Below are 15773 nucleotides of genomic sequence, written 5' to 3' on the forward strand. Positions count from 1 at the left end.
GCCTCTCCCCACTTCTTATGCTCTCTCTCACTCACTCTCTCAAATAAATAAATAAAATCTTTAAATAAAAAAATGAGCATTAAACCATGGAGAGACACGGAGGATACAAATGCACATGGCTAAGTGAAAGAAGCCAGTCTGGGAAAACTATCTACTGTGAGGTTGCAGTTCTGTGACATTCTGGAAGAAGGCACCGTTACAGAGACAGTGGAAAGATCAGTGGCTGCCAGGGGGTTCTTGTGGTGGGGGAGGGAGAGAGGGGGCTGAGTAAGTGGAGCACAGGAGTTTTAGGGCAGTGAAACTATTCTGTGTGACATTATAATGGTTGACACATGACATTATGCATTTATCAAAACCCATAGACCTGTCAACACAAAGAGTGAGCTCTAATATAAACTGTAAAAATAATGTATCAATTGTAACAAGTGTACCGCACTAAAGCAAAATGTTCATAAACAGGAACTTTTCAGGCGTGGGGACATGGTGGGGGGGACACTGCACTACTGTCCAGTTTCTCTGTAAACCGAAAACTCTTGAGAAATAGCCTATTAATTTAAAGGAAAAGCCACATATGGACAGATTATCATTACTCCTTCTTTACAGAGATTATTATCACCCTCATTTGAAGGAGCAATATTTTATTTACCCTTTTTTACAGAAGAGGACATTATAGCTTAAGGAAGTTGTATGCATCATTCAAGTTCACACAGGTGGAAAGGGGCAAGGCCAAGCTTTGATTAGTGGACAGGTGGTCAGAAACCCTCAGGGTGTGGTGCCCAGAACCTACCAGTACTTGGGACAGACACACAGACAAAGGTCTGAGGCCCTGCTCAGCTACTTCCCACCCACGTCCCTGTACCACAGCTCTCCTGGTGGATCAGAGCAGGGACCTGACGCCCACATACTGAGCCGGCTGTTTGTGCAGCCATCACTGGGCTCTTCTGGCCCACCATTCTTCACCTTCGATGTGCAGGAAGCCCAGCAGGTGTTTGAGGACGTCTGTCCCCCTCAGGTTGGCTCAGTACCAAGAGGTGAGTTGATATGCAGAACACAATGATAGCTTAGGGTTGAGGTATGAGCTTTGCTCCAGCTGCCATGGTGCCAAATAGACTAGAAAGATAGGGTATGGGTGTAAGTTTGGACTGTCCCCCCCACACCTCCTTCTAGCACGGGAAGCCCATCATGGAAGAGGGCCTCCAATGGCATCAGGTCTAACCATCACCGAAGGAGCCCCAGGTCAGGGAGAGGGGACATCTGCCATTAGAACCACCAAGACCACCTCTGGATGGGAATCGAGAGTGGAGCAGAGGGCAGTCGTCCTGAGTGCTCACTATGAAGCTAATCTCAGACAAGTGGGAAATGTCTAGAACAACTGGCAAAACCCCACTGAGCTGCTGACCTCGGGCCCTGCTAGAGACTGAATGTGTCCCCCCAGAATACACATGTTGAAGCCCTAACCCCAGTGTGAAGGTATTTGGGAGATGGGGTCCTTGGGCGATCATTAGGTCACAAGGGTGAAGCCCTCACAAATGGGATTATGGTCCTTACAAGAAGAGATACAAAGACAGGATCTCTCCTCCATGCGAGGACGCAACAGGAAGATGGCAGTTGGCAAATCAGGAGGTGAGTCCTCACCAGAACCTGCCCCTGCTGGCGCCCTAAGCTCGGGCTACCCAGCCTCCGGAACCATGAGGAAAACACTTCAGTTGCTTAAGGCACCCCTGTCTATGGCATTTTATTATAGCAGCCTGAACTAAGACAGGCCTTAAGATTTGGGGAAGAAATCTGGATTGGAGAAGAAGCAAGAAACAATGAGAAGAGGTGATGAAAGACTCCTTCGACTGTAAGAAAGTGTTTCACCCTGGGAAGGAGGACATGTGTCCTCCACTGCCTGGAGGCCCAAAGGCCAGTGGACTGGGCCTTTGAAAGGAGAACAGGTCAAGGTCAGGGCTGTGGCAGGTAGTCCTGCTCTGCCACCAGCTGGCCCCAGAATAAGGATCAAGAGCCTTAAATTGTTCAGAGCTTTGACCCAATAATTTCATTTCTTGATTACGGATTTGATAGGTTACAGAATATCGACTCATAATTGGCTTAATAGTAACTGAAATTTATGTCTATAAAGATTTTGAAGTAACAAGAAAACTTAATACTGTAATGTTAAGTATAAAGTGGGATACATAATGGTCTACTAAGAATAAAATCCCCACTATGTTAAATAAAATGTGTAGAAAAGGCCACAAGGAGACATACCATGATGTTAGGACCGATAGATATAGGCAGTAAATAAATACAAAAGAAAGTGGCTTCTGTCTACATGTCTGCATTTATAACTTTTCTGCCTTATCATTTTTATGAAGGAAAATGTTAAATTAAATTGATTTTTAAAACAAAATATATCCCCCCCCTTTCTGCCTGCCCCTCTGCCTACTTGTGATCTCTCTGTCTGTCTCAAGTAAATAAATAAAATTTTTTAAAGGGTGGGAACCTGGGTGACTCAGTGGGTTAAGCATCTGCCTTCAGCTCAGGTCATGATCTCAGGGTCCTGGGATTGAGCCCTGCATAGGGCTCTCTGCTCAGCAGGGAGCCTGCTTCTCCCTCTCTCTCTGCCTGCCTCTCTGCCTACTTGTGATGTCTCTCTGTCTGTCTCAAATAAATAAATTTTTTTAAATAAATATTTTTTTATTTTAAAAATTAAAGAAAATATGATGGATCAGAAGATTCAATATCATAAAGCTGTCAATTCTCCTCAAATTGACATGGAAATCCAATGAAATCACAATAAAAATCCCAGCAGGTTACTTTTTTTGTATATATGCATATATTCAAATATATATAAACATGTGAAAGGTGACAAACTGATTCTAAAATTTGTTTGGAAAGGCCAAGAACCAAGAATTACCAAGTCAAATGTGAAGAAAACCAAGCTAGAGGACTTATACTATTTTCTATAGCCAGAATGATTGCATCCCCCAAAATTCATGTTGAAATCTTAATCCTCATGAGGATTAAAGGTGGGACCTTTGGGAGGTACTTAGATGATAAGCATGGAGTCCTCACGATTGGCCTTAGCACCCTTATAAAATAGACCCCAGAGAGCTTCCTCGTCCCTTCTTGCAGGTGAGGGCACAGTGAGAACATGGCTGTCTATGACCCACGAAGCACCTTGATCTTGGATTCCCAGCCCCCAGAACCATGAGAAATAACTCTCCACTGTTGATAATCCACCCTGTCTACAGGATTTGGACTAAGACACAGCTACTGCCAAGACTGTTGTGGGGGTGCCTGGGTGGCTCAGTCGGTTAAGCGGCTGCTTTCGGCTCAGGTCATGATGCCAGGACCCTAGGTTCAAGTTCCACATCAGGCTCCTTGCTCTGTGGGGAATTTGCTTCTCCCTCTCCTTCTGCCTGCCTCTTCCCCTGCTAGCGTTCTCTGTCTCTCAAATAAATAAATAAAATCTTAAAAAAAAAAAAAAAAGACCGTTGTAAAGCTTTAGGAACTAAGACAGGGTGGTACTGGTGCCAGGATAGACAGACCAATAGAAGAGAGAGTCCAGAAATGGACCACACGTGAGGCACTTGATGCACAACAGAGGTGAAGTACGGTGCAGTGAGGAAAGGAAAGTCTTTTCAATAAATGGATCGAGTGAGAATCCATATGACAAAAAAAAAAAAATTGACCTCTCCCCCACCGACTCAATGTGCAAAAAATGATTGCAGTTCAACTCTAGATCTCAATGTAGAAGACTAAACAACGCTTCTTTTTTTTTTTAAGATTTTATTTATTTATTTGACAGAGAGATCACAAGTAGGCAGAGAGGCAGGCAAAGACAGAAGGGGAAGCAGGCTCCCCACTGAGCAGAGAGCCCGACACGGGACTCGATCCCAGGACCCTGAGCCGAAGGCAGAGGCTTAACCCATTGAGCCACCCAGGCGCCCCTAAAACAATGCTTCTAAATATAAGAGTATCTTCATGACTTTCAGGCAGGCAAAAATTTCTTAAACAGGACCCAGAAAGCACTAACCATAAGGGGAAATAATGGATAAAACTGGGCACTATTAAGATTTATAAGAAAGAACTTCAGTTCACCAAAAGCTACCACTAAGAGAGCGGCAACACAAGCCAGAGAGGAGGGGGAAATACAGAACACACAGAGCAGACGAGGACCCTGTATTCAGAGCATATAAAGAATCCTGCAAATGAGTAAGGAAGGACAACAGCCCAATATAAACACGGGCAGGAGAGACAGACAAATCCTTTACCACAGAGGCTATCCACGGCCATGTTAAAACCACAGTAGGATATTGTTTCAAGCCCATAAGCATAGCGGGAATGAAAAGACTAACAATAAGGTGTAAGCAAGGATATGGAGCAACTGGCACCTGTCTTCACTGTCGGTGGAGTGAGAGAGTGTTTACCCACTCTGTTAAGCTGTCTGGCGAAGTGTACTAAAGTCTACAACGTACCTCCTCCATGACCCACTGATCCCATCCGTAGGTCTAAACCCAACAGAAATGAGCGGCCATGGGTCCCAAAGGGCGTATACGAGAAAGCTCCCAGCAGCATCAACAGCTCTGAACTAGAAAGAACCCCTATGCCCAGCAACAGTGGGACAGATCGGTAACCCGCGGTATAGTGAACACCACCCAGTGGGGGAGTGAACTGTCTACCAAGCACATAACCCAGATGACTCACATGGACATGAGCTTGAGAGAAAGAAGCCAGACGCAAGAATGCAGGCCTTTTGATGCATTTACATAAAGTACAAAAATAGGCAAAACTAATCCATGGTGATGGAAGTCGGGATGGAGATTCCCTTGGTAGGATGGCTAGAGAAAGGAATGGGGTACAGGGAAATCCTGGGAATGTGGGGGTGTCCTTGACTTGGGTGCTGGGTGTTCAAGAGTGAATGTTCACTCTCATCTGGTCTTCCTCCCCAGGTGCCTCCCCACTCCTAAGCCAGAGCCCTTTCCCTAGACAGCCTCTCTTTCTAGAACATTCCAACTTCAGGCGCAGGCTTCTTATCAAGGTTCCTGACAACTTTCTTCAGCTGAAGGCCACTTCACAGATCCTCCTATGACCTTCGGCAGTGCCCTCACCCTGTCCCCCTTCCTGGTCCCTCTGCTCCTCTCTCTCCTCCCCCTCCCTGTTTCCTGAACTTCCCAGCTCCACAGGGCCCTACTGCTCCCCACTCTGCCTGCCTCCCACCTGCCCACTCTCCCCAAGGCAGATGGAGAGAGTTATTTCCTTTCTTCCAGTCCTCCCAACACTTTTCCCCATCTGCTTAATATGCCCTCTTCTCCCTGCACCCCCAGACAACTCTTCCTCTCCTTCAGACTCAGCTTATCAGAAAAACCTTTCTCAACTCCCACTACACCCACCCATAGCTACCCGCCCTCCCCACCCCGACCTCGGGTCACCAGGCTCTTGTCATTGCTTGATGTTCGTGCATCTCCCCACTAAGCTCCATAAACACAGGGATTGGGTCTCGCCCACTGGCTGGCACATAGTAGGTGCTCAGTAAGGACTTTAGAATGGCCACATGAATGGACAAATGAATTATGTGGCTATGGCCACAGCTATAACCATCTTCTCTTCTTGCTGTACCAAACTGCATTTTAGGAAGTATGTATTTTGGCTTTCTTTCTGTGTCTGGTCCAATCCCCCAAAACCAGGCCTTTCAGAATAGGATCTACCGGGCTTGTGATGGCCATTACTCAGGAGCCTTCTGATTACAAGGGCCAGAAATGGGCATTAATAAGCCAAGATGATTGACTTGCACACAGGCTTTGGCTTCAGGCAAGGCTAGCTGGGCAACATCACGCCATTCCATCAGCTTCAGTGTCCCTCTTCCCGCTCTGGACAGCCTAATACTCAGGTGGGCAGTCTCTCTCTTTGTGGAAACAGGAGAGCCACCAGCAGCTCGAGGCCGGCTGCCTCTCCTATCCTTGAGCCCAGTAGACAGAGGGCTTCTCTCCCCCAGTGCTTCTGAGAAAAGTCCCAGGACTTGGTTTCATTGGCCAAGCTTGAGTCACGTGTCTATCCCTGAACCAATCTCTGTGGGCCAAGGGATGGGATGCTCTGATTGGCTACTTCTTGGTGATACAGACCCAGCATGTTGGCCTCGCTAGTGAGAGCCCCTGGTGAGAATTACAAAAACACCAGCCACCATTTATTCGAGGCTTTGTATGGTCCAGACCTCTCGCTCAATCCTGTATTTCTGTTCCTGTTTCATCTTCACATGCATCCAGCCAGGACAGAATTGTGATCTCTGTCTTAGAGACAAAGAAATAGAGCTTTGGGCAGGGAAGTGACTTTCCCAAGGCCAGTGGTGGGAGCAGGGTAAGAACCCGAATCCCAGGGGCACCTGGGCCGCCTCAGTCGTTAAGCATCTTCCTTTGGCTCAGGTCATGATCCTCAGGGTCCTGGGATCAAGCCCTGCATCAGGCTCCCTGCTCAGCTGGAAGCCTGCTTCCCCCTCTCCCATTTCCCCTGCTTATGTTCCTTCTCACGCTGTCTCTCTCTCTGTGTCAAATAAATAAATAGAATCTTAAAAAAAAAAAAAAAAAAAAAAAAAAACCTGACTACCAAGTCCACAGCTTGGCCAGGCCAGGCTTTTCCATCTTCTTGACCCAACCCCCGACCAAGCCCACTCGTCCCTGCTGTCCATGACTCAGCACCTCCAGACAGCAGCAGAGCCCTACAGTAAACACTGTCAGCTTTCAAATCTTCCATCAAACTAAATTAGTCCCCATGTCCCCTTTTGACATTCTTCCTTGAATTAAGTCCCAGAAATGAAGTTCTAGCTCTAACCACACACATGGACTTGCCTTTTAGTAATAATAATTATCAATATTTCTCTTATATGGGGTCAGCCGTGCAGGCACTGCTCTAAGCCCTTAACATAGCTGGCTAGCCCCCTTGACAGTTCTATAACGTTCCACCTCATTTCATCCCCATTTTACACATGAGGAAGCTGAGACCCACGAGCGAAAGCTGTACAGCCCCTCTGACTTCCCTGTCAGTGTCCCCCGGAGGTCAGCCTCTGACGGTTGAGACTCCCATGCAGAAAAGCCTAACACACAGCAGGACTCTGCTGACCTCACTGCGTCCATCTTTGTTTACTGGCATCATGTTCTGTTTTGGGACCAATCCCCAAAACTCAGAAGTAGGTGTGGTATAAATCCTAAATGATTCTGGGGATTAATTTCTTCAATTATCTGTACCGTTAATTAATTCATCCAACAAACCACATCTGACAGCAAGGCTTCTAGGGACGGTGCAGGGGGCAGACTAGAGGCCCAGTACAGACAGGGCTTAGATCACACAGTGCCCCAGGGGTCCCAGCAAGGAAGCTGGATTTTATCTCGTGGTAATGCAAAGCTGATTGTAATGGCTAACCCTGAGGCCAGGAGCCTGGGCTCCAGAGCCAGATGGTCTGGCTCTGAATCCTGACCTTATCACATACCAAATGTAGGAGCCAGGGTCAGCTATTCTCTGAGAGGCCTCAGTTTCCTCATCTGTAAAATGGGGCTTGAAATGGTACCAACCTCAAAGGCAGCTGTAAGGACACCGAGCCTCCACGGTGAAGTGTCAGGGCCGGGCCTGGCACACAGTAAGAGCTCAGTAAGTGCTCCCCCAGAAGGTCTTTAAGACGAGTCTGCCAGAAAGAGCAAGGATCCCCATTTTGCCCCTAGAAGAGAGGCCCAGGTGACAGTGGCCATCTCTGAGGTCACATGAGTAAAGCCACTTGGCCCAGGCCTGTCCTGAGTATGGGGGCCCCCACTGCCACAGACCCCATCCAAGAAGTACTCAGCCAGGGGGGCCTCGGGAGGAGAGCCCAGGCCCTTGAGCCCCCGGGGAAGCTGGGGCTTTGGTCCAGCTGCCCCTGGCAATGGAGGAAGCCTTGGTCTGAACAAATGCTTCCTCCGATTCCTCTATCCAACTACTCAGATCTGCACCCCCACAGGGCTCCAGGGAGTCTGACCAAGCACCCTAGGGTCCAACTGGCATGTCCTCTACGCAGGGCAAACCTCAGCAAACACCCGCTGGCCTCCCAGAGTCAGAGAGGAGGCCGAGGTGCTGCACGTGTGATTCCCCGTGTCCCTCCTGGCTCCTCCACCAAGACAACGGAAGCCAGATACCGAGTGAGAACACAGGCCAGGCACCTGGTACGCATAGGCACTTCATAAACACTCGCCTATTTACCGTGAAAAATACTTCACTGGGCAGGTACAAAGAACGGACTCTGTGCACAGCCCTGGGCTCAAGGATCCCACCATGCTGGAGACTATTCTAGGGGCACACAGAGCACTTGCTCCATCCTGGAGGACTTCCTGGGGGAGGTGATCCTGGGCTGGGTCTCACAGGATGAGTAGGAGTTGGGCAGGTGAAAGAATGAGGGTTCCACATGTGGCGCTGAGCGGTCACATTCAGACTAATGTGACTTCGTGAAGGAACTCTGGGGGGACAGGAGGGGACATCTGGAGTCCAGAGAACAATTAGGGGCAGGTGATGGGATCCAGGTGATCCATGGACATTCCAGCTGGAGCTCACTACAGAATGTTCTGGCCTACGGGCTGAGGACTCTTCAGGCTACAGTTGGAGGCCCGGCCATGGGAGCAAACAGGACTGTCAAGAGAGGCTGCAGAGAGGAGCTTTCCGCAGGAATGAGGTCGGAGAATGCCAGCACCCACCAGTTGAGAGCAGGAAGAGAGCTGCAGGACTGTGCTCCCCACCGTGCTCCCCACCCAGGAAGACAAGTTTCCCGAGGCTCTGTTCCCCAGGATCTCCCACTCAGCACAGGAAAGACACATGGCAGTTGCTCAACAAATGTTTGGGATTTTGAAAATCCTTTCAACTGCATCAAGGAAACCACGAGGGGTGCAGGAAAGTGAAGCCTAGGAGAGCGGAGCTGCCAGGAGGAAGGAGTAACCTCCAGGCTCAGTTCTGCTGGGAGGTCAAGACCACTGGTTTGGGCTGCAGGCAGGTAAAGAGGGGCTGGCAGACAGTGAGTATGGGAACTCTCTCTAGACCTTCTGATGGAAAATAGACCAGGCAGAGGGAAAAGGAGGGAGGGGAAGGGGGGCTGAAGGAGGCAGTGGGGAGCAGTAGAGAGGAACAGCAGCTGGGGGGCACCATGGAGGCAAGGGAGGGTCTAAATACCAAACCGGTTGCTTGCTGAGTGACCTCAAGAGAGTCAACTCTCTGAGCCTCAGTTTCCCCTACTGTAAAATGGAAGGAAGTAGCTCTACCTAGAAGGTACGGGTCACACTGAATGAGTGAACCACATGAAGCCTCTAACACAGTGTCTGACGCGCCACAGGTCCAACTCCCCCGTTTGCACATGAAGAAACTGAGTCACAGACAGCTGGCCAGCACCCATGCTCTCAGGCCCACCCCAAACATGCAGCGGCACCGTCCCTCATGGCCCTGGGAAAGGTACCTGGCCCCGAGCCCGGCACGAGACCCATCTGTTGATTGAATGAACGAGACAGCCTGAGACAGAAACCAGACGAAGGCTGTGTGGGCCGGGGTCAGCAGTGCTGCAGAAGAGAGACCCCAGAAGGTAGCCGATCCCAGCCGGGGGTCAGAGCCCCAGGCACCACCCACGCCCCACCCCCAACCGCCAGGGATTCTCACACCCGAGTGTCCTTCACATTTACCGGGAGAGCCTGTTAAAACTCAGATTCCTGGACCCCGCCCCAGACCTACTGAGTCCAAGAGATCAGGGGAAGAGTTCAGGGATGTGCTCTTGGAACCCACGCCCAGGTGAAGCCCAAGCCGATGGCCAATGGCCAGTGGGCCACAATTTGAAAGAGATGGATGGATGTGCCCTTATTTTGTAGTGGAGAGAACCAAGGTCCAGAGAGGGGAAGAACTAAGAATGAGATCACAGGCAAAGCCATACAGGGCCTGACTGATAAGCTGGCAGGTTGTCCAGGCCCCAGGCCACTGTCACTCCTGGTGCCTGCAGGTGCCCGGGAGGGCGGAGTGGAAGGCAGGGACAGGAAGAGCTAAGGGAAAGAAGCAAGATAAAGTGTAGGGTAATTGCTCACATCTAAGACGAGTGCAGTTCAAGAGGTAACGCCCATTGCCCAAGACCTCACAGCTGTCACGGGTCAGGACGTGAACCCAGATCTGTCTGATGCTAGTCGCTCCCTTACCACCTGTCCACACTGCCTCCCAGAGAAGCAAGAAGAGGAAGAAGGGAGAAGAGGAAGGGGCGGCAGCAGAGGGTCTGGAAGAAGTCCCAGGAAAGAGAGGCCTGTGTGGAGAGGGGACAGCGTGTCCTCTGTGCCAGGCCAGGTGGCCGAGCCAGGCCGGCTGCTGTGGGGCAGGGAGCGCCTGCCCATCCCGGTGCCCCACGGTTGCCATGCCGACCCCCAGGCCGTGTTTGCGGATGTTGTATTTGATTTCACACGTTTGGAACTTCAATTACGTCATTTCGCAACACAGGGTTGCCATGACAGCCAGCCCCACGTTCCCTGGGTGGCTCACACCTTGGGAGAGGGGGAGGGGCCAGCTGGCTACCCCCGCCACAAAAAGTCCACCCAGAATCCCTGGGGGGGCGGGCCAGGAATGTGGGGCTGGGAAGCCCTTAGGGATCAGTTAACATCTACATTTTGTGATGGGGACACCGAGGTCCGGGGGGCAAGCATACACATCCTGACCACCCCCCAGCCCATGCACTCCCCCCAGCCCATGCCCCACACCCCTTCTGATGGAGTCTTTGCACACCTGGCTACTCGTGGGCCGAGGGGCTGACAGCTGGCCCCCGGCAATCAGCCTGGCCGACCGCCCTGACCCTACTTTCTGGGTCTCCAAAGCCCCCGGTCAATACACTACATTTCAGACTCACGCACGCATGCGCAAGCGCGGGGGTGCGCTGGTGTCGGCCTGGGTGCAAATGCTGGCTTCCCACTAACCAAGCCTGCGCTCTAGACAAGCGGGGCCCCCTCACTGGGCTTCGATTTCTACATCTGAAAACCCTTTCCGAGGTAAAAGAAACTCCAACTGACTCTATTGAGTCCACTAGGTAATAGGTGTTCTCTGTGTAGTGAGCAGGGAATTACCCCTCTCAGGGAGACGCTGGGGCGACTCACTACATAGTGAACACCTACTACCTAGTGGACTCGGTAGTGTTAGTTGGGGTTCCTTCCTTCCTTCCTTGCTCTTTCTTCCTTTTTCTCCCTTTCTTCCTTTCTCTTTTTCTTCTTTCCCTCCCTCTCTCCCTTCCTTCCTTTCTCTTCCTTCTTTCCTTTCTCTTTCTTTCTCCTTCCTTTCTTTCCTTCCTTCCTTTTTTGGTCATTGCCCTGTTAGCGCATCATCATAGCTGAGTTCTAGACTGAGCTCTGCCATCAGCCTGCTCTGTGACTTTGGAGTTTGGGCAAATGACGTTGCCTCTCTGGTCCTCTAAGCCAGTAATGTGATGGTCTTACCTTAGCCCTAAATTCCAATTATTTAGCCTCTTTATCTACTGGTTTCCATCTACTAGTAGGGTAGAGGAAGAAAGGCTGGTGGGCTTAGTTCAAACAGCTCAGCATAGGTCCCAGCTCCCACTCACTAGGTGTGGGAAGAGAGCAAATCTGTCCATGGCCAGATGTCCATGGCTCCCGTCTTTCTTATCTGTAAACTGGGATTAGCAATCCTTCCCTCACCTCTGTGTCGGAGGCTTCTGGAAAGGATGCAAAACTTCTCAAAAGGTCATGGGACTTTTTCATTACCAAGGTCACAGCCAGCCTTGCGAAGGATCTATCCCCCTAAGAGCTGAGAAACAAATAGCTATTAGACTTCCATTTTTTTTTTTTAGATGAGGAAAATTAGAGCCTGAAAAGGGACAGGAGCTGCCCAATTTTAGCAAAAAAAAAAAAAAAATCCTGAAAAACATAACTCATCCCTACAGAAGAAGCCATGTCCTGGAGGCAGCGCCACAGCGATGACCAGGGAGACCGCTGAAAGTGTGCTGGAAAAATCAAACACTGCCACATGTGCAGGTGACACGCTCCGAGCGCATGCTCATTCAGGCCAGCGCAACCCTGCGAGTCGTCCTGGGGCCGAGGCTTTGGCCACAAGCAGAGCATGAGCTTGGGAGTCTGACTGGTCCGGGTTCAAGTCCTCGCTCCCCTACGTGGCTCGACCTTCGCAGGTGAGGCCTCCTCCTCAGTACGGTGGGAAGGATACGGTTCATTTCTGAGTCGTTCAGAGGAGGCGCTGACGCGGCACGTCCCAGCACAGAGCTGCTCACTAATTGTCCACTCCTGCCTCTCTTCCAGGCAGCCAGCGCCATACTGGACGCTGGAGATCCAGAGAACCGAGGCCACGGTCCCTGCAGCTGAAGAGCTTTGTCAGCGGCTCCTGGGTGTGTCCAAACCAATCCTCATGAGAGAACCAAAGAGGACAGCCTCCAATCAAATGTGGAAGGGATGCTTCCAGTGGGTTTCTAGTGATTGTGAGCTCCGAGAAGGCAGATGTCACTGGGGGCTGGAGGAGTCAGGGAAGACTTCCTGGAGGAAGAGAAACTGAAGGACTGCCGGGACACAACTTTGCCAGCAAATTTGCCAGCACAGTACAATGTGCATGGTTACTGATGGGGGTGGCCAAGGGGCTGTACAGAGGCCAGAAGGGACAGTGCTGTGACAGCATCACCGAGGAGGCGGCTCGCGAACAGCATTTGGAAGCGTGAATGGTCCACGCAAAGGAGAGAAGGCGGGGGGGGGGGGGTCACTGTGAGCACACAGGCAGGTGGAACAGAACCTGTGGGTCACAGAGGTGTGACGTAGCCCCGGCACTCAAGGAAGTACTGGACCAAAAAGATGGAGCTGTTGCTGGAAGGACAGAGGGCAGATCAGGAGAGCCTTGAAAACCAGGCAAAGGGGCTTAGAATTAGTCCCACAGGCAATGAGGAGCCATGGAGGCTTCTATGGAAGGGACTGACGTGAACAGATTGGAGGTTTAGAAAAACAGTGTGATCAAGAGGGGCTGGCTGTGGACACTAAGAGTACCTGGAGGCAAGGGACCAGAGGGGAGGTTCTGCCGTGGTTTCCCGACAATCAAACATGGAGACCCAGGATGGACTTGAGACAATTTAGGAAGCAAAACTGCTAGATCTTTTTTTTTTTTTTATTGTGACACACTACACAGAACATAAAATGTACGCTTATGCCGTTTTTAAGCGCCGAGCCTGTGGTCTGAACCCATTCTCCTTGCGCAACCACTCCCACTGTCCACGTCTACACCATTTTCTTCTTCCACAACGGAAACTCTGCCCCCGTGAAATGCTAACTTCATCCCCGCCTCCCATTCTGCTTTCTGTCTCTATGAATGTGAGGACTTTGGGGACCTCAATTTCAGTGGAATTCTGCAATGCCACTTGTTTTGTGTGGCTGGCTTATGTCACGGAGCATCACGTCTTCAAGGGCCATTCATGCTGGGGCAGGTGTGAGGATTTCCTTCCCACGAAGGCTGAAGGCTCTTCTGGGGTATGGCTGGACCACACTTGGTTTATCCATTCATCTGTCGTGGCCTCTTGGGCTGTGTCTGCCCTCGGGCTACGAGGAAGAGCATGCCAGGAACATCGACATACAAATACGCCTTCGAGACCCCGCTTTCCGTTCTTCGGGGTTTGTGTTCTGAAGTGGGACCACCGGATCGTATCCCAAGTCTATGTTTAACTCCCTGAGGAGCTGCCATTTCTTCTGCGCTGGCTGCGTCTCTTCACACTCCCGCCCAGCCCCACACATGGGTTCCAATTTCCCCACGTCCCTGCCAGTGCCTGTTATTTCTGGATTTTGATAAGAGCCGTCCTAATGGGTGTGAGGCAGTAAACTGCTCAGATCTTGATGAATGACAGCGCGGGAGAAGCTGAGTGGGGAGGAGCATGAAGAGGAAGAGAAGGACTCTGAGTTTGCAACGTGGCTACCTAAGTGCCCCCTCCTTGGGGCCCGAGGAAGGGAAGTTGGCATGAGGAAGAGCCCGCAGGCCACGGAGCTTGAGGGTTCCATGGGCAATCCTGGTTGAAGACGGGAGGCTGTAGGTCTGGGACAGTCTGCACGGCAGATGGGAAGTCCCCGGCGTACGATGTGAAGCCGTGGCAAGACCAAGATGGCTTAGGAAGTATGGGATATGGAGAGAAAGGGGAGACCAAGAACAGAAGCCTGGTGTCCCTCCATTCAGAGCAATGAAGATACCCACCAATGGAGCCGGAGGAGGCGCAGCCTGAGAGATAGGAGGAAATCTCCTAGGAGATAGGAGGTTGCGTAGTCTAGGATGGGATTCTGCTGTAAGCAACAGAAAACCGCTATCGGTGGCTTAATCAAGATAATAGTTTCCAGTTTCTCTTGTGTGAAAAAAGGTGTGAGGCAGGCAGTCCATCAGCATCAGAGACTCAGGCTTCTCTATCTCTAGCTCTGCTACTCTTAGCCCTGATTTCCACATTGAGGTCACTTCATGGTCACAAAATGGCTGCTGTAGATCTAGCCATCATGTTCACACTCCGGCAGCAAGAAGGAAGAAGCAAAAGCAGACTTACCTCCTAGCTGAGACCACCCAGACTCTTTTAAGGAGCTTTCTTGAAGGCTCTTCCCACTCTTCCCCCAGAGCTGACACCTCACTGGCCAGTCCCAGGCACAAGGGAGGTTGGGAAATGTGGCCTTTCAGCAGAGCACACTGCTTTCCTGAAGGTCTGGGTTCTGTCCATAAGGAACCCAGGGAGAATGGCTGTAGGGGAGGCCCCCTGCAGGCTCTAACACCAAAGGGAAAAGAACTCTCCAGAAGGAAAAAAGTAGTAAGATGTATTAGCTAAGGTGTAAAGGGTTAAACGCTGGATTTGGCCATGAGTTCTGCAGGAGGACAGGGGAGGGGAGATGGCAGTGGCTTGAAGCATGAAGTGGGGACATGAAGACATGTTGGCTGACCAGACCTGGGACCAGCTTGGTACCCAGAGAGAAGATGGCCTGGTTTAGAGTCCTTCCCTGGGAGATGTGAGGACCAGACATAATAGGCCATGAGGGTGGGCCTGGAGAAGGGAGTGGAGGGGATGGAGAGAATGGGAATTAATGAAGGTTCGGGACATAAGGGGAGGGAGAAGCTGGTCACACACCATACACGAGACAGGTGGCCTCTGTGGGGACCAGAGGACAGAATATGGCATGATGGGGCTGGATGTTTGGGATGGGAAACCAAGGATGTTCCCAACCAGGGCCTCGGTTCTTGACAAGGAGGCAGTGGGCACAGTCACCAAGAGGAAGACCCTGGGGATGTGGGGGAAGGGGCGCGGATGCAGCTCTGGGGGGCCAAGGAGGGTAGCGATGGGAGAGGGGACCGCCCACCATAAGAAAAGGGCTAGAAGGGAGTGCTGAGGGCCCACTGGGACTGGAAACCGTGGATCAGGAGCAGCTGTGGCCCGCTGGGCAGGAACATCCTTCAGCAACACTCCAGTGAGCAAACAGTGGAGACGAAGGTGGGTGATGGGGACTGGGGCTCTGGGACAGAGGGAGCCCTGGCGGAGGGAAAGGGAGTACTCAGCAGAGCACTGAGGGTCTCCGGGCAGGGTCCAGGAGGGTGGGAAGTGGTCCCCATAGGGGCAGAGGGCTCGGAGTTGGGGTTCCAGAGGGGGCAGTTCTGAGCGGCAAGGCCCAGGGAGGCAAAGGCTGCGGGCGGCTGAAGAGATGATGGCAGGGTGGGGCAGAGGCAAGGGTGTGAGCCGAGTCTCCAAGCAATGTGCAGGGTGGCAGGCGGGCTGGTGGGGGCAGAATCGAGGAGGACCCCAGCCTGAC

The sequence above is a fragment of the Meles meles genome, chromosome 1 (genome assembly GCF_922984935.1).
Source record: "Meles meles chromosome 1, mMelMel3.1 paternal haplotype, whole genome shotgun sequence".
NCBI classification, from domain to species: Eukaryota; Metazoa; Chordata; class Mammalia; order Carnivora; family Mustelidae; genus Meles; species Meles meles.